Source organism: Stenella coeruleoalba (assembly GCF_951394435.1).
Source record: "Stenella coeruleoalba genome assembly, chromosome: 19".
In the NCBI taxonomy this organism is placed as follows: Eukaryota; Metazoa; Chordata; class Mammalia; order Artiodactyla; family Delphinidae; genus Stenella; species Stenella coeruleoalba.
In genome coordinates, this window is record NC_137165.1 from 22,506,906 (window position 1) to 22,529,817 (window position 22,912).

Genomic DNA, 22,912 nt, shown 5'->3' on the forward strand with positions numbered 1-22,912 from the left:
CTCCGCCTCCCTCACGGTACTGGCCGAGGCCTCGGACCAGCGGGCCCCGGCTCCCAGCTCAGCGCTGCTCCTCCGCCCCTCTCACCTCCTGCCCGACGTCCAGGCTACCGAGCACCCTCCACCCCCGCCCACCTTCATGCCACTCAGCCGGAACCCAGGAGGCAATGCCAACTACCAGGTGTATGACAGTCTGGTGCTGAAGCGGCAACCGCAGGAGGGCCAAGCGCGGGCCAACTCGCTGCTACCTTCCACCTCGGCCTCCAGGCCCTCTCTGCACGGGAGCCAGACTGGGAAAATGAACTTACCAGCAGCAAATGGGGGCGGGGGCAGGGGCAGGGGGCGGCAGGGCATGGAGAGAGGAATAAAGAGCGCCAGAGTCCAGGAAACATTGGTGGTCTGTGGCTTGGAAGCGCCACTCCTTCTGCCAGCCTGGGTCCCTTTGCTTGGCTTCCTGCAGTAAGAAGCCAGTGTCCCCTTCTTGGCCTGAGGGTCCCTTTGGTTTAGTGGCCACAGTTCTGCCAGCAGGCCCCTCCTGGTCCTATACCATGCACTAAGTACATCTGCAGCTGCAGACTCCAAACCCCTGGTCTCTGGGCACCTCCTCTGTGTCTCAGCTGTCCCTGTCCACAGAGAGCCTCATACAAGAAGTTGCTTCCAAACTGGGAGGTTCCACATCTGGGCAGGTCCAGCTCCAGGCCCAGTGAAGGGCATGAAGAAGGCTGAGGCTCTGGACTCCAGCCAGGCCTTCAGCAGGCCTCTGAGGCCAAGGTCTTCCTAGTCTCAAGAGGGGCCAAGAGACGCAACGTGTCATTTGAACAAGTGAGTCAGCGGGCGGTGAGCGAATGAATGACCGCTCGAGGGGATGTATGCCGGCCACCGGGCCCTGTTTGACTGTCCAGGCTCAGCTTACCTGACCCTGGTTACCAGGGAATGCCACTCTGGGCCCTCCTTTTCATCCCCCTCCCTCACTGTGACCTCACCACCTGCCCCATTATGACCCAGTCTGGCTCCCAGTTAAAACTGGAGGGCAGGGGGCCCAGGCAGTCCTGGGACCGACGGCCATGGGTGAGCGAAACTACTACCGAGCCGAGCCGTTCACTGGCCCCATCCGCAGGAAATGCCAGGAGCAAGGATACTCAATTCTTCTGATCCCGGTCAGCTTCATCTTGCTCAACGTGGGGATCAACGTGGTGACTATGGTCAGGGCAGGATCTGTGCAGCGCGGTTGGGGGAGCCCTGGGGTCTTGAAGGGGCTGAGGTGGGAGGGCTGCTGGGGTGTGACCGGACAAGGGTTGGATTTCAGGGCTCACCCTGCTCCCGGCCTCCCCCCTCCCCTTCTTCCCTCAACTCTGGAGGCATCTGAAGAGATTCTTGCGGGCACTTTTCAATCGTATTTTCCACAAAGGTGAGTGGGCGCCGGCGTGGGTTCAGGGGATGTGGGCCTGTCCCCTTTCTTCTATCCCTGCCTTGATTCTCAGCCCCTCAGGAACCCAGGCCCTGACCCATCTCGCCTTTCCCCACAGACAAGCAAGCCAGCTGTGTAGGCAGCCATCGCATGTGCATGCGCTGCTCCGTGGATCCCAAGAACCTGTGCTCAAGAGTTTCTTCCCGCTTCTGCCATCGCCCAAGCTTCCTGCTCGGGCAGGCAAACCACCTTGACTACTGCCTGCAGCGGGGCCCGGTGGGGGCGGAGCCGGCGGCCCCCGCCGCGGGCGAGTAAAGGAGAAGGCGGGCGGAGCGGGAGGCAAAAAGCCTACAGCACCCGGTATTCCCAGGCGGTCTCCCATCCAAGTACTAACCAGGCCCGACCCTGCTTAGCTTCCGAGATCAGACGAGATCGGGCGCGTTCAGGGTGGTATGGCCGTAGACGGGGGCGGGGGCCGCGGGCTGCCTCTTGAGGGCCAGTTTCGCTGGCGCTGGCGCCTGAACGCCAGCCTGGCGGCCGGCCCGCCCCGGCAGGGCCCCCTGGCCCGCCCAGGCAGGGGGAACGGAGGTCTCGGGTATCGGGCGGCGGCGGAGGGTTTGGCGACCACCTCCCAGCCCAGGGCGGCCGTGACCCAGCAAACCCTTCGGCGCTTGGCGCCCCGCCCAAGATCCCGCACGTCGCCCACAGGGACGTGGCCCCGGAGGCTTCAGGGCCCGGGGCCCGCGGTCCCTTGGGCATCGGCCCTGCCCGCCCACGCGGCGCTAGGCGCAGCCCGGCCGCAGCCCGGGCCGGCCCTCCTGCCCGACAGCAGCTGGCCCGAAGCCACTGGGAGCCACCATTGAGTCGCCACGGCCCCTCAGCCCCGGCAAGGCCACCCCTGCCCCACACCCCCCGCCGAGCTCAGGACCCCGCTCCTGGTGGCCGGCAGGCCCGGGATAGCGGCCCCTGCCCTCGATCCCGCTCCCGCACCCGGCCGCGGTGACACGCCAGAGGGGCGGGGTGGTGGTGGGGCTTTTGTCGGAGGGAGCTGTGGAGGGACACTCCGGCACACAGGTGGCGGCGCCGGGACTGGGCGCCGGTGGGGGCGGCCAGGTGCAGGTCGAGGGGCTCGTGGGCCGAAAGGACGGCAACTGGGCCCGCGGCGGAGTCTGGGTCTGGAGGGCTCTGAGCCTCCATCCGCTCTGGTTCCTCGGGGCTACCGGCCCGAAGCCTGGTAGCGCGACACCCCACCGGCCCACAGACGTAGCCTCCCCAGCTGTGCTCACAGCGAGTCCAACCGCAGCCTGCACCCCTCCACGGGACACTTGGATTACTCCCGCGATCCCCACGAGGTGCGGCACCCGGCGGCCGCATGGGCTGAGATCCTGCCCTTGCGGCGCCCTGTGGCCACCTCCGCCTCCCTCACGGTACTGGCCGAGGCCTCGGACCAGCGGGCCCCGGCTCCCAGCTCAGCGCTGCTCCTCCGCCCCTCTCACCTCCTGCCCGACGTCCAGGCTACCGAGCACCCTCCACCCCCGCCCACCTTCATGCCACTCAGCCGGAACCCAGGAGGCAATGCCAACTACCAGGTGTATGACAGTCTGGTGCTGAAGCGGCAACCGCAGGAGGGCCAAGCGCGGGCCAACTCGCTGCTACCTTCCACCTCGGCCTCCAGGCCCTCTCTGCACGGGAGCCAGACTGGGAAAATGAACTTACCAGCAGCAAATGGGGGCGGGGGCAGGGGCAGGGGGCGGCAGGGCATGGAGAGAGGAATAAAGAGCGCCAGAGTCCAGGAAACATTGGTGGTCTGTGGCTTGGAAGCGCCACTCCTTCTGCCAGCCTGGGTCCCTTTGCTTGGCTTCCTGCAGTAAGAAGCCAGTGTCCCCTTCTTGGCCTGAGGGTCCCTTTGGTTTAGTGGCCACAGTTCTGCCAGCAGGCCCCTCCTGGTCCTATACCATGCACTAAGTACATCTGCAGCTGCAGACTCCAAACCCCTGGTCTCTGGGCACCTCCTCTGTGTCTCAGCTGTCCCTGTCCACAGAGAGCCTCATACAAGAAGTTGCTTCCAAACTGGGAGGTTCCACATCTGGGCAGGTCCAGCTCCAGGCCCAGTGAAGGGCATGAAGAAGGCTGAGGCTCTGGACTCCAGCCAGGCCTTCAGCAGGCCTCTGAGGCCAAGGTCTTCCTAGTCTCAAGAGGGGCCAAGAGACGCAACGTGTCATTTGAACAAGTGAGTCAGCGGGCGGTGAGCGAATGAATGACCGCTCGAGGGGATGTATGCCGGCCACCGGGCCCTGTTTGACTGTCCAGGCTCAGCTTACCTGACCCTGGTTACCAGGGAATGCCACTCTGGGCCCTCCTTTTCATCCCCCTCCCTCACTGTGACCTCACCACCTGCCCCATTATGACCCAGTCTGGCTCCCAGTTAAAACTGGAGGGCAGGGGGCCCAGGCAGTCCTGGGACCGACGGCCATGGGTGAGCGAAACTACTACCGAGCCGAGCCGTTCACTGGCCCCATCCGCAGGAAATGCCAGGAGCAAGGATACTCAATTCTTCTGATCCCGGTCAGCTTCATCTTGCTCAACGTGGGGATCAACGTGGTGACTATGGTCAGGGCAGGATCTGTGCAGCGCGGTTGGGGGAGCCCTGGGGTCTTGAAGGGGCTGAGGTGGGAGGGCTGCTGGGGTGTGACCGGACAAGGGTTGGATTTCAGGGCTCACCCTGCTCCCGGCCTCCCCCCTCCCCTTCTTCCCTCAACTCTGGAGGCATCTGAAGAGATTCTTGCGGGCACTTTTCAATCGTATTTTCCACAAAGGTGAGTGGGCGCCGGCGTGGGTTCAGGGGATGTGGGCCTGTCCCCTTTCTTCTATCCCTGCCTTGATTCTCAGCCCCTCAGGAACCCAGGCCCTGACCCATCTCGCCTTTCCCCACAGACAAGCAAGCCAGCTGTGTAGGCAGCCATCGCATGTGCATGCGCTGCTCCGTGGATCCCAAGAACCTGTGCTCAAGAGTTTCTTCCCGCTTCTGCCATCGCCCAAGCTTCCTGCTCGGGCAGGCAAACCACCTTGACTACTGCCTGCAGCGGGGCCCGGCGGGGGCGGAGCCGGCGGCCCCCGCCGCGGGCGAGTAAAGGAGAAGGCGGGCGGAGCGGGAGGCAAAAAGCCTACAGCACCCGGTATTCCCAGGCGGTCTCCCATCCAAGTACTAACCAGGCCCGACCCTGCTTAGCTTCCGAGATCAGACGAGATCGGGCGCGTTCAGGGTGGTATGGCCGTAGACGGGGGCGGGGGCCGCGGGCTGCCTCTTGAGGGCCAGTTTCGCTGGCGCTGGCGCCTGAACGCCAGCCTGGCGGCCGGCCCGCCCCGGCAGGGCCCCCTGGCCCGCCCAGGCAGGGGGAACGGAGGTCTCGGGTATCGGGCGGCGGCGGAGGGTTTGGCGACCACCTCCCAGCCCAGGGCGGCCGTGACCCAGCAAACCCTTCGGCGCTTGGCGCCCCGCCCAAGATCCCGCACGTCGCCCACAGGGACGTGGCCCCGGAGGCTTCAGGGCCCGGGGCCCGCGGTCCCTTGGGCATCGGCCCTGCCCGCCCACGCGGCGCTAGGCGCAGCCCGGCCGCAGCCCGGGCCGGCCCTCCTGCCCGACAGCAGCTGGCCCGAAGCCACTGGGAGCCACCATTGAGTCGCCACGGCCCCTCAGCCCCGGCAAGGCCACCCCTGCCCCACACCCCCCGCCGAGCTCAGGACCCCGCTCCTGGTGGCCGGCAGGCCCGGGATAGCGGCCCCTGCCCTCGATCCCGCTCCCGCACCCGGCCGCGGTGACACGCCAGAGGGGCGGGGTGGTGGTGGGGCTTTTGTCGGAGGGAGCTGTGGAGGGACACTCCGGCACACAGGTGGCGGCGCCGGGACTGGGCGCCGGTGGGGGCGGCCAGGTGCAGGTCGAGGGGCTCGTGGGCCGAAAGGACGGCAACTGGGCCCGCGGCGGAGTCTGGGTCTGGAGGGCTCTGAGCCTCCATCCGCTCTGGTTCCTCGGGGCTACCGGCCCGAAGCCTGGTAGCGCGACACCCCACCGGCCCACAGACGTAGCCTCCCCAGCTGTGCTCACAGCGAGTCCAACCGCAGCCTGCACCCCTCCACGGGACACTTGGATTACTCCCGCGATCCCCACGAGGTGCGGCACCCGGCGGCCGCATGGGCTGAGATCCTGCCCTTGCGGCGCCCTGTGGCCACCTCCGCCTCCCTCACGGTACTGGCCGAGGCCTCGGACCAGCGGGCCCCGGCTCCCAGCTCAGCGCTGCTCCTCCGCCCCTCTCACCTCCTGCCCGACGTCCAGGCTACCGAGCACCCTCCACCCCCGCCCACCTTCATGCCACTCAGCCGGAACCCAGGAGGCAATGCCAACTACCAGGTGTATGACAGTCTGGTGCTGAAGCGGCAACCGCAGGAGGGCCAAGCGCGGGCCAACTCGCTGCTACCTTCCACCTCGGCCTCCAGACCCTCTCTGCACGGGAGCCAGACTGGGAAAATGAACTTACCAGCAGCAAATGGGGGCGGGGGCAGGGGCAGGGGGCGGCAGGGCATGGAGAGAGGAATAAAGAGCGCCAGAGTCCAGGAAACATTGGTGGTCTGTGGCTTGGAAGCGCCACTCCTTCTGCCAGCCTGGGTCCCTTTGCTTGGCTTCCTGCAGGAAGAAGCCAGTGTCCCCTTCTTGGCCTGAGGGTCCCTTTGGTTTAGTGGCCACAGTTCTGCCAGCAGGCCCCTCCTGGTCCTATACCATGCACTAAGTACATCTGCAGCTGCAGACTCCAAACCCCTGGTCTCTGGGCACCTCCTCTGTGTCTCAGCTGTCCCTGTCCACAGAGAGCCTCATACAAGAAGTTGCTTCCAAACTGGGAGGTTCCACATCTGGGCAGGTCCAGCTCCAGGCCCAGTGAAGGGCATGAAGAAGGCTGAGGCTCTGGACTCCAGCCAGGCCTTCAGCAGGCCTCTGAGGCCAAGGTCTTCCTAGTCTCAAGAGGGGCCAAGAGACGCAACGTGTCATTTGAACAAGTGAGTCAGCGGGCGGTGAGCGAATGAATGACCGCTCGAGGGGATGTATGCCGGCCACCGGGCCCTGTTTGACTGTCCAGGCTCAGCTTACCTGACCCTGGTTACCAGGGAATGCCACTCTGGGCCCTCCTTTTCATCCCCCTCCCTCACTGTGACCTCACCACCTGCCCCATTATGACCCAGTCTGGCTCCCAGTTAAAACTGGAGGGCAGGGGGCCCAGGCAGTCCTGGGACCGACGGCCATGGGTGAGCGAAACTACTACCGAGCCGAGCCGTTCACTGGCCCCATCCGCAGGAAATGCCAGGAGCAAGGATACTCAATTCTTCTGATCCCGGTCAGCTTCATCTTGCTCAACGTGGGGATCAACGTGGTGACTATGGTCAGGGCAGGATCTGTGCAGCGCGGTTGGGGGAGCCCTGGGGTCTTGAAGGGGCTGAGGTGGGAGGGCTGCTGGGGTGTGACCGGACAAGGGTTGGATTTCAGGGCTCACCCTGCTCCCGGCCTCCCCCCTCCCCTTCTTCCCTCAACTCTGGAGGCATCTGAAGAGATTCTTGCGGGCACTTTTCAATCGTATTTTCCACAAAGGTGAGTGGGCGCCGGCGTGGGTTCAGGGGATGTGGGCCTGTCCCCTTTCTTCTATCCCTGCCTTGATTCTCAGCCCCTCAGGAACCCAGGCCCTGACCCATCTCGCCTTTCCCCACAGACAAGCAAGCCAGCTGTGTAGGCAGCCATCGCATGTGCATGCGCTGCTCCGTGGATCCCAAGAACCTGTGCTCAAGAGTTTCTTCCCGCTTCTGCCATCGCCCAAGCTTCCTGCTCGGGCAGGCAAACCACCTTGACTACTGCCTGCAGCGGGGCCCGGCGGGGGCGGAGCCGGCGGCCCCCGCCGCGGGCGAGTAAAGGAGAAGGCGGGCGGAGCGGGAGGCAAAAAGCCTACAGCACCCGGTATTCCCAGGCGGTCTCCCATCCAAGTACTAACCAGGCCCGACCCTGCTTAGCTTCCGAGATCAGACGAGATCGGGCGCGTTCAGGGTGGTATGGCCGTAGACGGGGGCGGGGGCCGCGGGCTGCCTCTTGAGGGCCAGTTTCGCTGGCGCTGGCGCCTGAACGCCAGCCTGGCGGCCGGCCCGCCCCGGCAGGGCCCCCTGGCCCGCCCAGGCAGGGGGAACGGAGGTCTCGGGTATCGGGCGGCGGCGGAGGGTTTGGCGACCACCTCCCAGCCCAGGGCGGCCGTGACCCAGCAAACCCTTCGGCGCTTGGCGCCCCGCCCAAGATCCCGCACGTCGCCCACAGGGACGTGGCCCCGGAGGCTTCAGGGCCCGGGGCCCGCGGTCCCTTGGGCATCGGCCCTGCCCGCCCACGCGGCGCTAGGCGCAGCCCGGCCGCAGCCCGGGCCGGCCCTCCTGCCCGACAGCAGCTGGCCCGAAGCCACTGGGAGCCACCATTGAGTCGCCACGGCCCCTCAGCCCCGGCAAGGCCACCCCTGCCCCACACCCCCCGCCGAGCTCAGGACCCCGCTCCTGGTGGCCGGCAGGCCCGGGATAGCGGCCCCTGCCCTCGATCCCGCTCCCGCACCCGGCCGCGGTGACACGCCAGAGGGGCGGGGTGGTGGTGGGGCTTTTGTCGGAGGGAGCTGTGGAGGGACACTCCGGCACACAGGTGGCGGCGCCGGGACTGGGCGCCGGTGGGGGCGGCCAGGTGCAGGTCGAGGGGCTCGTGGGCCGAAAGGACGGCAACTGGGCCCGCGGCGGAGTCTGGGTCTGGAGGGCTCTGAGCCTCCATCCGCTCTGGTTCCTCGGGGCTACCGGCCCGAAGCCTGGTAGCGCGACACCCCACCGGCCCACAGACGTAGCCTCCCCAGCTGTGCTCACAGCGAGTCCAACCGCAGCCTGCACCCCTCCACGGGACACTTGGATTACTCCCGCGATCCCCACGAGGTGCGGCACCCGGCGGCCGCATGGGCTGAGATCCTGCCCTTGCGGCGCCCTGTGGCCACCTCCGCCTCCCTCACGGTACTGGCCGAGGCCTCGGACCAGCGGGCCCCGGCTCCCAGCTCAGCGCTGCTCCTCCGCCCCTCTCACCTCCTGCCCGACGTCCAGGCTACCGAGCACCCTCCACCCCCGCCCACCTTCATGCCACTCAGCCGGAACCCAGGAGGCAATGCCAACTACCAGGTGTATGACAGTCTGGTGCTGAAGCGGCAACCGCAGGAGGGCCAAGCGCGGGCCAACTCGCTGCTACCTTCCACCTCGGCCTCCAGGCCCTCTCTGCACGGGAGCCAGACTGGGAAAATGAACTTACCAGCAGCAAATGGGGGCGGGGGCAGGGGCAGGGGGCGGCAGGGCATGGAGAGAGGAATAAAGAGCGCCAGAGTCCAGGAAACATTGGTGGTCTGTGGCTTGGAAGCGCCACTCCTTCTGCCAGCCTGGGTCCCTTTGCTTGGCTTCCTGCAGGAAGAAGCCAGTGTCCCCTTCTTGGCCTGAGGGTCCCTTTGGTTTAGTGGCCACAGTTCTGCCAGCAGGCCCCTCCTGGTCCTATACCATGCACTAAGTACATCTGCAGCTGCAGACTCCAAACCCCTGGTCTCTGGGCACCTCCTCTGTGTCTCAGCTGTCCCTGTCCACAGAGAGCCTCATACAAGAAGTTGCTTCCAAACTGGGAGGTTCCACATCTGGGCAGGTCCAGCTCCAGGCCCAGTGAAGGGCATGAAGAAGGCTGAGGCTCTGGACTCCAGCCAGGCCTTCAGCAGGCCTCTGAGGCCAAGGTCTTCCTAGTCTCAAGAGGGGCCAAGAGACGCAACGTGTCATTTGAACAAGTGAGTCAGCGGGCGGTGAGCGAATGAATGACCGCTCGAGGGGATGTATGCCGGCCACCGGGCCCTGTTTGACTGTCCAGGCTCAGCTTACCTGACCCTGGTTACCAGGGAATGCCACTCTGGGCCCTCCTTTTCATCCCCCTCCCTCACTGTGACCTCACCACCTGCCCCATTATGACCCAGTCTGGCTCCCAGTTAAAACTGGAGGGCAGGGGGCCCAGGCAGTCCTGGGACCGACGGCCATGGGTGAGCGAAACTACTACCGAGCCGAGCCGTTCACTGGCCCCATCCGCAGGAAATGCCAGGAGCAAGGATACTCAATTCTTCTGATCCCGGTCAGCTTCATCTTGCTCAACGTGGGGATCAACGTGGTGACTATGGTCAGGGCAGGATCTGTGCAGCGCGGTTGGGGGAGCCCTGGGGTCTTGAAGGGGCTGAGGTGGGAGGGCTGCTGGGGTGTGACCGGACAAGGGTTGGATTTCAGGGCTCACCCTGCTCCCGGCCTCCCCCCTCCCCTTCTTCCCTCAACTCTGGAGGCATCTGAAGAGATTCTTGCGGGCACTTTTCAATCGTATTTTCCACAAAGGTGAGTGGGCGCCGGCGTGGGTTCAGGGGATGTGGGCCTGTCCCCTTTCTTCTATCCCTGCCTTGATTCTCAGCCCCTCAGGAACCCAGGCCCTGACCCATCTCGCCTTTCCCCACAGACAAGCAAGCCAGCTGTGTAGGCAGCCATCGCATGTGCATGCGCTGCTCCGTGGATCCCAAGAACCTGTGCTCAAGAGTTTCTTCCCGCTTCTGCCATCGCCCAAGCTTCCTGCTCGGGCAGGCAAACCACCTTGACTACTGCCTGCAGCGGGGCCCGGCGGGGGCGGAGCCGGCGGCCCCCGCCGCGGGCGAGTAAAGGAGAAGGCGGGCGGAGCGGGAGGCAAAAAGCCTACAGCACCCGGTATTCCCAGGCGGTCTCCCATCCAAGTACTAACCAGGCCCGACCCTGCTTAGCTTCCGAGATCAGACGAGATCGGGCGCGTTCAGGGTGGTATGGCCGTAGACGGGGGCGGGGGCCGCGGGCTGCCTCTTGAGGGCCAGTTTCGCTGGCGCTGGCGCCTGAACGCCAGCCTGGCGGCCGGCCCGCCCCGGCAGGGCCCCCTGGCCCGCCCAGGCAGGGGGAACGGAGGTCTCGGGTATTGGGCGGCGGCGGAGGGTTTGGCGACCACCTCCCAGCCCAGGGCGGCCGTGACCCAGCAAACCCTTCGGCGCTTGGCGCCCCGCCCAAGATCCCGCACGTCGCCCACAGGGACGTGGCCCCGGAGGCTTCAGGGCCCGGGGCCCGCGGTCCCTTGGGCATCGGCCCTGCCCGCCCACGCGGCGCTAGGCGCAGCCCGGCCGCAGCCCGGGCCGGCCCTCCTGCCCGACAGCAGCTGGCCCGAAGCCACTGGGAGCCACCATTGAGTCGCCACGGCCCCTCAGCCCCGGCAAGGCCACCCCTGCCCCACACCCCCCGCCGAGCTCAGGACCCCGCTCCTGGTGGCCGGCAGGCCCGGGATAGCGGCCCCTGCCCTCGATCCCGCTCCCGCACCCGGCCGCGGTGACACGCCAGAGGGGCGGGGTGGTGGTGGGGCTTTTGTCGGAGGGAGCTGTGGAGGGACACTCCGGCACACAGGTGGCGGCGCCGGGACTGGGCGCCGGTGGGGGCGGCCAGGTGCAGGTCGAGGGGCTCGTGGGCCGAAAGGACGGCAACTGGGCCCGCGGCGGAGTCTGGGTCTGGAGGGCTCTGAGCCTCCATCCGCTCTGGTTCCTCGGGGCTACCGGCCCGAAGCCTGGTAGCGCGACACCCCACCGGCCCACAGACGTAGCCTCCCCAGCTGTGCTCACAGCGAGTCCAACCGCAGCCTGCACCCCTCCACGGGACACTTGGATTACTCCCGCGATCCCCACGAGGTGCGGCACCCGGCGGCCGCATGGGCTGAGATCCTGCCCTTGCGGCGCCCTGTGGCCACCTCCGCCTCCCTCACGGTACTGGCCGAGGCCTCGGACCAGCGGGCCCCGGCTCCCAGCTCAGCGCTGCTCCTCCGCCCCTCTCACCTCCTGCCCGACGTCCAGGCTACCGAGCACCCTCCACCCCCGCCCACCTTCATGCCACTCAGCCGGAACCCAGGAGGCAATGCCAACTACCAGGTGTATGACAGTCTGGTGCTGAAGCGGCAACCGCAGGAGGGCCAAGCGCGGGCCAACTCGCTGCTACCTTCCACCTCGGCCTCCAGGCCCTCTCTGCACGGGAGCCAGACTGGGAAAATGAACTTACCAGCAGCAAATGGGGGCGGGGGCAGGGGCAGGGGGCGGCAGGGCATGGAGAGAGGAATAAAGAGCGCCAGAGTCCAGGAAACATTGGTGGTCTGTGGCTTGGAAGCGCCACTCCTTCTGCCAGCCTGGGTCCCTTTGCTTGGCTTCCTGCAGGAAGAAGCCAGTGTCCCCTTCTTGGCCTGAGGGTCCCTTTGGTTTAGTGGCCACAGTTCTGCCAGCAGGCCCCTCCTGGTCCTATACCATGCACTAAGTACATCTGCAGCTGCAGACTCCAAACCCCTGGTCTCTGGGCACCTCCTCTGTGTCTCAGCTGTCCCTGTCCACAGAGAGCCTCATACAAGAAGTTGCTTCCAAACTGGGAGGTTCCACATCTGGGCAGGTCCAGCTCCAGGCCCAGTGAAGGGCATGAAGAAGGCTGAGGCTCTGGACTCCAGCCAGGCCTTCAGCAGGCCTCTGAGGCCAAGGTCTTCCTAGTCTCAAGAGGGGCCAAGAGACGCAACGTGTCATTTGAACAAGTGAGTCAGCGGGCGGTGAGCGAATGAATGACCGCTCGAGGGGATGTATGCCGGCCACCGGGCCCTGTTTGACTGTCCAGGCTCAGCTTACCTGACCCTGGTTACCAGGGAATGCCACTCTGGGCCCTCCTTTTCATCCCCCTCCCTCACTGTGACCTCACCACCTGCCCCATTATGACCCAGTCTGGCTCCCAGTTAAAACTGGAGGGCAGGGGGCCCAGGCAGTCCTGGGACCGACGGCCATGGGTGAGCGAAACTACTACCGAGCCGAGCCGTTCACTGGCCCCATCCGCAGGAAATGCCAGGAGCAAGGATACTCAATTCTTCTGATCCCGGTCAGCTTCATCTTGCTCAACGTGGGGATCAACGTGGTGACTATGGTCAGGGCAGGATCTGTGCAGCGCGGTTGGGGGAGCCCTGGGGTCTTGAAGGGGCTGAGGTGGGAGGGCTGCTGGGGTGTGACCGGACAAGGGTTGGATTTCAGGGCTCACCCTGCTCCCGGCCTCCCCCCTCCCCTTCTTCCCTCAACTCTGGAGGCATCTGAAGAGATTCTTGCGGGCACTTTTCAATCGTATTTTCCACAAAGGTGAGTGGGCGCCGGCGTGGGTTCAGGGGATGTGGGCCTGTCCCCTTTCTTCTATCCCTGCCTTGATTCTCAGCCCCTCAGGAACCCAGGCCCTGACCCATCTCGCCTTTCCCCACAGACAAGCAAGCCAGCTGTGTAGGCAGCCATCGCATGTGCATGCGCTGCTCCGTGGATCCCAAGAACCTGTGCTCAAGAGTTTCTTCCCGCTTCTGCCATCGCCCAAGCTTCCTGCTCGGGCAGGCAAACCACCTTGACTACTGCCTGCAGCGGGGCCCGGCGGGGGCGGAGCCGGCGGCCCCCGCCGCGGGCGAGTAAAGGAGAAGGCGGGCGGAGCGGGAGGCAAAAAGCCTACAGCACCCGGTATTCCCAGGCGGTCTCCCATCCAAGTACTAACCAGGCCCGACCCTGCTTAGCTTCCGAGATCAGACGAGATCGGGCGCGTTCAGGGTGGTATGGCCGTAGACGGGGGCGGGGGCCGCGGGCTGCCTCTTGAGGGCCAGTTTCGCTGGCGCTGGCGCCTGAACGCCAGCCTGGCGGCCGGCCCGCCGCGGCAGGGTCCCCTGGCCCGCCCAGGCAGGGGGAACGGAGGTCTCGGGTATTGGGCGGCGGCGGAGGGTTTGGCGACCACCTCCCAGCCCAGGGCGGCCGTGACCCAGCAAACCCTTCGGCGCTTGGCGCCCCGCCCAAGATCCCGCACGTCGCCCACAGGGACGTGGCCCCGGAGGCTTCAGGGCCCGGGGCCCGCGGTCCCTTGGGCATCGGCCCTGCCCGCCCACGCGGCGCTAGGCGCAGCCCGGCCGCAGCCCGGGCCGGCCCTCCTGCCCGACAGCAGCTGGCCCGAAGCCACTGGGAGCCACCATTGAGTCGCCACGGCCCCTCAGCCCCGGCAAGGCCACCCCTGCCCCACACCCCCCGCCGAGCTCAGGACCCCGCTCCTGGTGGCCGGCAGGCCCGGGATAGCGGCCCCTGCCCTCGATCCCGCTCCCGCACCCGGCCGCGGTGACACGCCAGAGGGGCGGGGTGGTGGTGGGGCTTTTGTCGGAGGGAGCTGTGGAGGGACACTCCGGCACACAGGTGGCGGCGCCGGGACTGGGCGCCGGTGGGGGCGGCCAGGTGCAGGTCGAGGGGCTCGTGGGCCGAAAGGACGGCAACTGGGCCCGCGGCGGAGTCTGGGTCTGGAGGGCTCTGAGCCTCCATCCGCTCTGGTTCCTCGGGGCTACCGGCCCGAAGCCTGGTAGCGCGACACCCCACCGGCCCACAGACGTAGCCTCCCCAGCTGTGCTCACAGCGAGTCCAACCGCAGCCTGCACCCCTCCACGGGACACTTGGATTACTCCCGCGATCCCCACGAGGTGCGGCACCCGGCGGCCGCATGGGCTGAGATCCTGCCCTTGCGGCGCCCTGTGGCCACCTCCGCCTCCCTCACGGTACTGGCCGAGGCCTCGGACCAGCGGGCCCCGGCTCCCAGCTCAGCGCTGCTCCTCCGCCCCTCTCACCTCCTGCCCGACGTCCAGGCTACCGAGCACCCTCCACCCCCGCCCACCTTCATGCCACTCAGCCGGAACCCAGGAGGCAATGCCAACTACCAGGTGTATGACAGTCTGGTGCTGAAGCGGCAACCGCAGGAGGGCCAAGCGCGGGCCAACTCGCTGCTACCTTCCACCTCGGCCTCCAGGCCCTCTCTGCACGGGAGCCAGACTGGGAAAATGAACTTACCAGCAGCAAATGGGGGCGGGGGCAGGGGCAGGGGGCGGCAGGGCATGGAGAGAGGAATAAAGAGCGCCAGAGTCCAGGAAACATTGGTGGTCTGTGGCTTGGAAGCGCCACTCCTTCTGCCAGCCTGGGTCCCTTTGCTTGGCTTCCTGCAGGAAGAAGCCAGTGTCCCCTTCTTGGCCTGAGGGTCCCTTTGGTTTAGTGGCCACAGTTCTGCCAGCAGGCCCCTCCTGGTCCTATACCATGCACTAAGTACATCTGCAGCTGCAGACTCCAAACCCCTGGTCTCTGGGCACCTCCTCTGTGTCTCAGCTGTCCCTGTCCACAGAGAGCCTCATACAAGAAGTTGCTTCCAAACTGGGAGGTTCCACATCTGGGCAGGTCCAGCTCCAGGCCCAGTGAAGGGCATGAAGAAGGCTGAGGCTCTGGACTCCAGCCAGGCCTTCAGCAGGCCTCTGAGGCCAAGGTCTTCCTAGTCTCAATAGGGGCCAAGAGACGCAACGTGTCATTTGAACAAGTGAGTCAGCGGGCGGTGAGCGAATGAATGACCGCTCGAGGGGATGTATGCCGGCCACCGGGCCCTGTTTGACTGTCCAGGCTCAGCTTACCTGACCCTGGTTACCAGGGAATGCCACTCTGGGCCCTCCTTTTCATCCCCCTCCCTCACTGTGACCTCACCACCTGCCCCATTATGACCCAGTCTGGCTCCCAGTTAAAACTGGAGGGCAGGGGGCCCAGGCAGTCCTGGGACCGACGGCCATGGGTGAGCGAAACTACTACCGAGCCGAGCCGTTCACTGGCCCCATCCGCAGGAAATGCCAGGAGCAAGGATACTCAATTCTTCTGATCCCGGTCAGCTTCATCTTGCTCAACGTGGGGATCAACGTGGTGACTATGGTCAGGGCAGGATCTGTGCAGCGCGGTTGGGGGAGCCCTGGGGTCTTGAAGGGGCTGAGGTGGGAGGGCTGCTGGGGTGTGACCGGACAAGGGTTGGATTTCAGGGCTCACCCTGCTCCCGGCCTCCCCCCTCCCCTTCTTCCCTCAACTCTGGAGGCATCTGAAGAGATTCTTGCGGGCACTTTTCAATCGTATTTTCCACAAAGGTGAGTGGGCGCCGGCGTGGGTTCAGGGGATGTGGGCCTGTCCCCTTTCTTCTATCCCTGCCTTGATTCTCAGCCCCTCAGGAACCCAGGCCCTGACCCATCTCGCCTTTCCCCACAGACAAGCAAGCCAGCTGTGTAGGCAGCCATCGCATGTGCATGCGCTGCTCCGTGGATCCCAAGAACCTGTGCTCAAGAGTTTCTTCCCGCTTCTGCCATCGCCCAAGCTTCCTGCTCGGGCAGGCAAACCACCTTGACTACTGCCTGCAGCGGGGCCCGGCGGGGGCGGAGCCGGCGGCCCCCGCCGCGGGCGAGTAAAGGAGAAGGCGGGCGGAGCGGGAGGCAAAAAGCCTACAGCACCCGGTATTCCCAGGCGGTCTCCCATCCAAGTACTAACCAGGCCCGACCCTGCTTAGCTTCCGAGATCAGACGAGATCGGGCGCGTTCAGGGTGGTATGGCCGTAGACGGGGGCGGGGGCCGCGGGCTGCCTCTTGAGGGCCAGTTTCGCTGGCGCTGGCGCCTGAACGCCAGCCTGGCGGCCGGCCCGCCCCGGCAGGGCCCCCTGGCCCGCCCAGGCAGGGGGAACGGAGGTCTCGGGTATTGGGCGGCGGCGGAGGGTTTGGCGACCACCTCCCAGCCCAGGGCGGCCGTGACCCAGCAAACCCTTCGGCGCTTGGCGCCCCGCCCAAGATCCCGCACGTCGCCCACAGGGACGTGGCCCCGGAGGCTTCAGGGCCCGGGGCCCGCGGTCCCTTGGGCATCGGCCCTGCCCGCCCACGCGGCGCTAGGCGCAGCCCGGCCGCAGCCCGGGCCGGCCCTCCTGCCCGACAGCAGCTGGCCCGAAGCCACTGGGAGCCACCATTGAGTCGCCACGGCCCCTCAGCCCCGGCAAGGCCACCCCTGCCCCACACCCCCCGCCGAGCTCAGGACCCCGCTCCTGGTGGCCGGCAGGCCCGGGATAGCGGCCCCTGCCCTCGATCCCGCTCCCGCACCCGGCCGCGGTGACACGCCAGAGGGGCGGGGTGGTGGTGGGGCTTTTGTCGGAGGGAGCTGTGGAGGGACACTCCGGCACACAGGTGGCGGCGCCGGGACTGGGCGCCGGTGGGGGCGGCCAGGTGCAGGTCGAGGGGCTCGTGGGCCGAAAGGACGGCAACTGGGCCCGCGGCGGAGTCTGGGTCTGGAGGGCTCTGAGCCTCCATCCGCTCTGGTTCCTCGGGGCTACCGGCCCGAAGCCTGGTAGCGCGACACCCCACCGGCCCACAGACGTAGCCTCCCCAGCTGTGCTCACAGCGAGTCCAACCGCAGCCTGCACCCCTCCACGGGACACTTGGATTACTCCCGCGATCCCCACGAGGTGCGGCACCCGGCGGCCGCATGGGCTGAGATCCTGCCCTTGCGGCGCCCTGTGGCCACCTCCGCCTCCCTCACGGTACTGGCCGAGGCCTCGGACCAGCGGGCCCCGGCTCCCAGCTCAGCGCTGCTCCTCCGCCCCTCTCACCTCCTGCCCGACGTCCAGGCTACCGAGCACCCTCCACCCCCGCCCACCTTCATGCCACTCAGCCGGAACCCAGGAGGCAATGCCAACTACCAGGTGTATGACAGTCTGGTGCTGAAGCGGCAACCGCAGGAGGGCCAAGCGCGGGCCAACTCGCTGCTACCTTCCACCTCGGCCTCCAGGCCCTCTCTGCACGGGAGCCAGACTGGGAAAATGAACTTACCAGCAGCAAATGGGGGCGGGGGCAGGGGCAGGGGGCGGCAGGGCATGGAGAGAGGAATAAAGAGCGCCAGAGTCCAGGAAACATTGGTGGTCTGTGGCTTGGAAGCGCCACTCCTTCTGCCAGCCTGGGTCCCTTTGCTTGGCTTCCTGCAGGAAGAAGCCAGTGTCCCCTTCTTGGCCTGAGGGTCCCTTTGGTTTAGTGGCCACAGTTCTGCCAGCAGGCCCCTCCTGGTCCTATACCATGCACTAAGTACATCTGCAGCTGCAGACTCCAAACCCCTGGTCTCTGGGCACCTCCTCTGTGTCTCAGCTGTCCCTGTCCACAGAGAGCCTCATACAAGAAGTTGCTTCCAAACTGGGAGGTTCCACATCTGGGCAGGTCCAGCTCCAGGCCCAGTGAAGGGCATGAAGAAGGCTGAGGCTCTGGACTCCAGCCAGGCCTTCAGCAGGCCTCTGAGGCCAAGGTCTTCCTAGTCTCAAGAGGGGCCAAGAGACGCAACGTGTCATTTGAACAAGTGAGTCAGCGGGCGGTGAGCGAATGAATGACCGCTCGAGGGGATGTATGCCGGCCACCGGGCCCTGTTTGACTGTCCAGGCTCAGCTTACCTGACCCTGGTTACCAGGGAATGCCACTCTGGGCCCTCCTTTTCATCCCCCTCCCTCACTGTGACCTCACCACCTGCCCCATTATGACCCAGTCTGGCTCCCAGTTAAAACTGGAGGGCAGGGGGCCCAGGCAGTCCTGGGACCGACGGCCATGGGTGAGCGAAACTACTACCGAGCCGAGCCGTTCACTGGCCCCATCCGCAGGAAATGCCAGGAGCAAGGATACTCAATTCTTCTGATCCCGGTCAGCTTCATCTTGCTCAACGTGGGGATCAACGTGGTGACTATGGTCAGGGCAGGATCTGTGCAGCGCGGTTGGGGGAGCCCTGGGGTCTTGAAGGGGCTGAGGTGGGAGGGCTGCTGGGGTGTGACCGGACAAGGGTTGGATTTCAGGGCTCACCCTGCTCCCGGCCTCCCCCCTCCCCTTCTTCCCTCAACTCTGGAGGCATCTGAAGAGATTCTTGCGGGCACTTTTCAATCGTATTTTCCACAAAGGTGAGTGGGCGCCGGCGTGGGTTCAGGGGATGTGGGCCTGTCCCCTTTCTTCTATCCCTGCCTTGATTCTCAGCCCCTCAGGAACCCAGGCCCTGACCCATCTCGCCTTTCCCCACAGACAAGCAAGCCAGCTGTGTAGGCAGCCATCGCATGTGCATGCGCTGCTCCGTGGATCCCAAGAACCTGTGCTCAAGAGTTTCTTCCCGCTTCTGCCATCGCCCAAGCTTCCTGCTCGGGCAGGCAAACCACCTTGACTACTGCCTGCAGCGGGGCCCGGCGGGGGCGGAGCCGGCGGCCCCCGCCGCGGGCGAGTAAAGGAGAAGGCGGGCGGAGCGGGAGGCAAAAAGCCTACAGCACCCGGTATTCCCAGGCGGTCTCCCATCCAAGTACTAACCAGGCCCGACCCTGCTTAGCTTCCGAGATCAGACGAGATCGGGCGCGTTCAGGGTGGTATGGCCGTAGACGGGGGCGGGGGCCGCGGGCTGCCTCTTGAGGGCCAGTTTCGCTGGCGCTGGCGCCTGAACGCCAGCCTGGCGGCCGGCCCGCCGCGGCAGGGTCCCCTGGCCCGCCCAGGCAGGGGGAACGGAGGTCTCGGGTATTGGGCGGCGGCGGAGGGTTTGGCGACCACCTCCCAGCCCAGGGCGGCCGTGACCCAGCAAACCCTTCGGCGCTTGGCGCCCCGCCCAAGATCCCGCACGTCGCCCACAGGGACGTGGCCCCGGAGGCTTCAGGGCCCGGGGCCCGCGGTCCCTTGGGCATCGGCCCTGCCCGCCCACGCGGCGCTAGGCGCAGCCCGGCCGCAGCCCGGGCCGGCCCTCCTGCCCGACAGCAGCTGGCCCGAAGCCACTGGGAGCCACCATTGAGTCGCCACGGCCCCTCAGCCCCGGCAAGGCCACCCCTGCCCCACACCCCCCGCCGAGCTCAGGACCCCGCTCCTGGTGGCCGGCAGGCCCGGGATAGCGGCCCCTGCCCTCGATCCCGCTCCCGCACCCGGCCGCGGTGACACGCCAGAGGGGCGGGGTGGTGGTGGGGCTTTTGTCGGAGGGAGCTGTGGAGGGACACTCCGGCACACAGGTGGCGGCGCCGGGACTGGGCGCCGGTGGGGGCGGCCAGGTGCAGGTCGAGGGGCTCGTGGGCCGAAAGGACGGCAACTGGGCCCGCGGCGGAGTCTGGGTCTGGAGGGCTCTGAGCCTCCATCCGCTCTGGTTCCTCGGGGCTACCGGCCCGAAGCCTGGTAGCGCGACACCCCACCGGCCCACAGACGTAGCCTCCCCAGCTGTGCTCACAGCGAGTCCAACCGCAGCCTGCACCCCTCCACGGGACACTTGGATTACTCCCGCGATCCCCACGAGGTGCGGCACCCGGCGGCCGCATGGGCTGAGATCCTGCCCTTGCGGCGCCCTGTGGCCACCTCCGCCTCCCTCACGGTACTGGCCGAGGCCTCGGACCAGCGGGCCCCGGCTCCCAGCTCAGCGCTGCTCCTCCGCCCCTCTCACCTCCTGCCCGACGTCCAGGCTACCGAGCACCCTCCACCCCCGCCCACCTTCATGCCACTCAGCCGGAACCCAGGAGGCAATGCCAACTACCAGGTGTATGACAGTCTGGTGCTGAAGCGGCAACCGCAGGAGGGCCAAGCGCGGGCCAACTCGCTGCTACCTTCCACCTCGGCCTCCAGGCCCTCTCTGCACGGGAGCCAGACTGGGAAAATGAACTTACCAGCAGCAAATGGGGGCGGGGGCAGGGGCAGGGGGCGGCAGGGCATGGAGAGAGGAATAAAGAGCGCCAGAGTCCAGGAAACATTGGTGGTCTGTGGCTTGGAAGCGCCACTCCTTCTGCCAGCCTGGGTCCCTTTGCTTGGCTTCCTGCAGGAAGAAGCCAGTGTCCCCTTCTTGGCCTGAGGGTCCCTTTGGTTTAGTGGCCACAGTTCTGCCAGCAGGCCCCTCCTGGTCCTATACCATGCACTAAGTACATCTGCAGCTGCAGACTCCAAACCCCTGGTCTCTGGGCACCTCCTCTGTGTCTCAGCTGTCCCTGTCCACAGAGAGCCTCATACAAGAAGTTGCTTCCAAACTGGGAGGTTCCACATCTGGGCAGGTCCAGCTCCAGGCCCAGTGAAGGGCATGAAGAAGGCTGAGGCTCTGGACTCCAGCCAGGCCTTCAGCAGGCCTCTGAGGCCAAGGTCTTCCTAGTCTCAAGAGGGGCCAAGAGACGCAACGTGTCATTTGAACAAGTGAGTCAGCGGGCGGTGAGCGAATGAATGACCGCTCGAGGGGATGTATGCCGGCCACCGGGCCCTGTTTGACTGTCCAGGCTCAGCTTACCTGACCCTGGTTACCAGGGAATGCCACTCTGGGCCCTCCTTTTCATCCCCCTCCCTCACTGTGACCTCACCACCTGCCCCATTATGACCCAGTCTGGCTCCCAGTTAAAACTGGAGGGCAGGGGGCCCAGGCAGTCCTGGGACCGACGGCCATGGGTGAGCGAAACTACTACCGAGCCGAGCCGTTCACTGGCCCCATCCGCAGGAAATGCCAGGAGCAAGGATACTCAATTCTTCTGATCCCGGTCAGCTTCATCTTGCTCAACGTGGGGATCAACGTGGTGACTATGGTCAGGGCAGGATCTGTGCAGCGCGGTTGGGGGAGCCCTGGGGTCTTGAAGGGGCTGAGGTGGGAGGGCTGCTGGGGTGTGACCGGACAAGGGTTGGATTTCAGGGCTCACCCTGCTCCCGGCCTCCCCCCTCCCCTTCTTCCCTCAACTCTGGAGGCATCTGAAGAGATTCTTGCGGGCACTTTTCAATCGTATTTTCCACAAAGGTGAGTGGGCGCCGGCGTGGGTTCAGGGGATGTGGGCCTGTCCCCTTTCTTCTATCCCTGCCTTGATTCTCAGCCCCTCAGGAACCCAGGCCCTGACCCATCTCGCCTTTCCCCACAGACAAGCAAGCCAGCTGTGTAGGCAGCCATCGCATGTGCATGCGCTGCTCCGTGGATCCCAAGAACCTGTGCTCAAGAGTTTCTTCCCGCTTCTGCCATCGCCCAAGCTTCCTGCTCGGGCAGGCAAACCACCTTGACTACTGCCTGCAGCGGGGCCCGGCGGGGGCGGAGCCGGCGGCCCCCGCCGCGGGCGAGTAAAGGAGAAGGCGGGCGGAGCGGGAGGCAAAAAGCCTACAGCACCCGGTATTCCCAGGCGGTCTCCCATCCAAGTACTAACCAGGCCCGACCCTGCTTAGCTTCCGAGATCAGACGAGATCGGGCGCGTTCAGGGTGGTATGGCCGTAGACGGGGGCGGGGGCCGCGGGCTGCCTCTTGAGGGCCAGTTTCGCTGGCGCTGGCGCCTGAACGCCAGCCTGGCGGCCGGCCCGCCCCGGCAGGGCCCCCTGGCCCGCCCAGGCAGGGGGAACGGAGGTCTCGGGTATCGGGCGGCGGCGGAGGGTTTGGCGACCACCTCCCAGCCCAGGGCGGCCGTGACCCAGCAAACCCTTCGGCGCTTGGCGCCCCGCCCAAGATCCCGCACGTCGCCCACAGGGACGTGGCCCCGGAGGCTTCAGGGCCCGGGGCCCGCGGTCCCTTGGGCATCGGCCCTGCCCGCCCACGCGGCGCTAGGCGCAGCCCGGCCGCAGCCCGGGCCGGCCCTCCTGCCCGACAGCAGCTGGCCCGAAGCCACTGGGAGCCACCATTGAGTCGCCACGGCCCCTCAGCCCCGGCAAGGCCACCCCTGCCCCACACCCCCCGCCGAGCTCAGGACCCCGCTCCTGGTGGCCGGCAGGCCCGGGATAGCGGCCCCTGCCCTCGATCCCGCTCCCGCACCCGGCCGCGGTGACACGCCAGAGGGGCGGGGTGGTGGTGGGGCTTTTGTCGGAGGGAGCTGTGGAGGGACACTCCGGCACACAGGTGGCGGCGCCGGGACTGGGCGCCGGTGGGGGCGGCCAGGTGCAGGTCGAGGGGCTCGTGGGCCGAAAGGACGGCAACTGGGCCCGCGGCGGAGTCTGGGTCTGGAGGGCTCTGAGCCTCCATCCGCTCTGGTTCCTCGGGGCTACCGGCCCGAAGCCTGGTAGCGCGACACCCCACCGGCCCACAGACGTAGCCTCCCCAGCTGTGCTCACAGCGAGTCCAACCGCAGCCTGCACCCCTCCACGGGACACTTGGATTACTCCCGCGATCCCCACGAGGTGCGGCACCCGGCGGCCGCATGGGCTGAGATCCTGCCCTTGCGGCGCCCTGTGGCCACCTCCGCCTCCCTCACGGTACTGGCCGAGGCCTCGCACCAGCGGGCCCCGGCTCCCAGCTCAGCGCTGCTCCTCCGCCCCTCTCACCTCCTGCCCGACGTCCAGGCTACCGAGCACCCTCCACCCCCGCCCACCTTCATGCCACTCAGCCGGAACCCAGGAGGCAATGCCAACTACCAGGTGTATGACAGTCTGGTGCTGAAGCGGCAACCGCAGGAGGGCCAAGCGCGGGCCAACTCGCTGCTACCTTCCACCTCGGCCTCCAGGCCCTCTCTGCACGGGAGCCAGACTGGGAAAATGAACTTACCAGCAGCAAATGGGGGCGGGGGCAGGGGCAGGGGGCGGCAGGGCATGGAGAGAGGAATAAAGAGCGCCAGAGTCCAGGA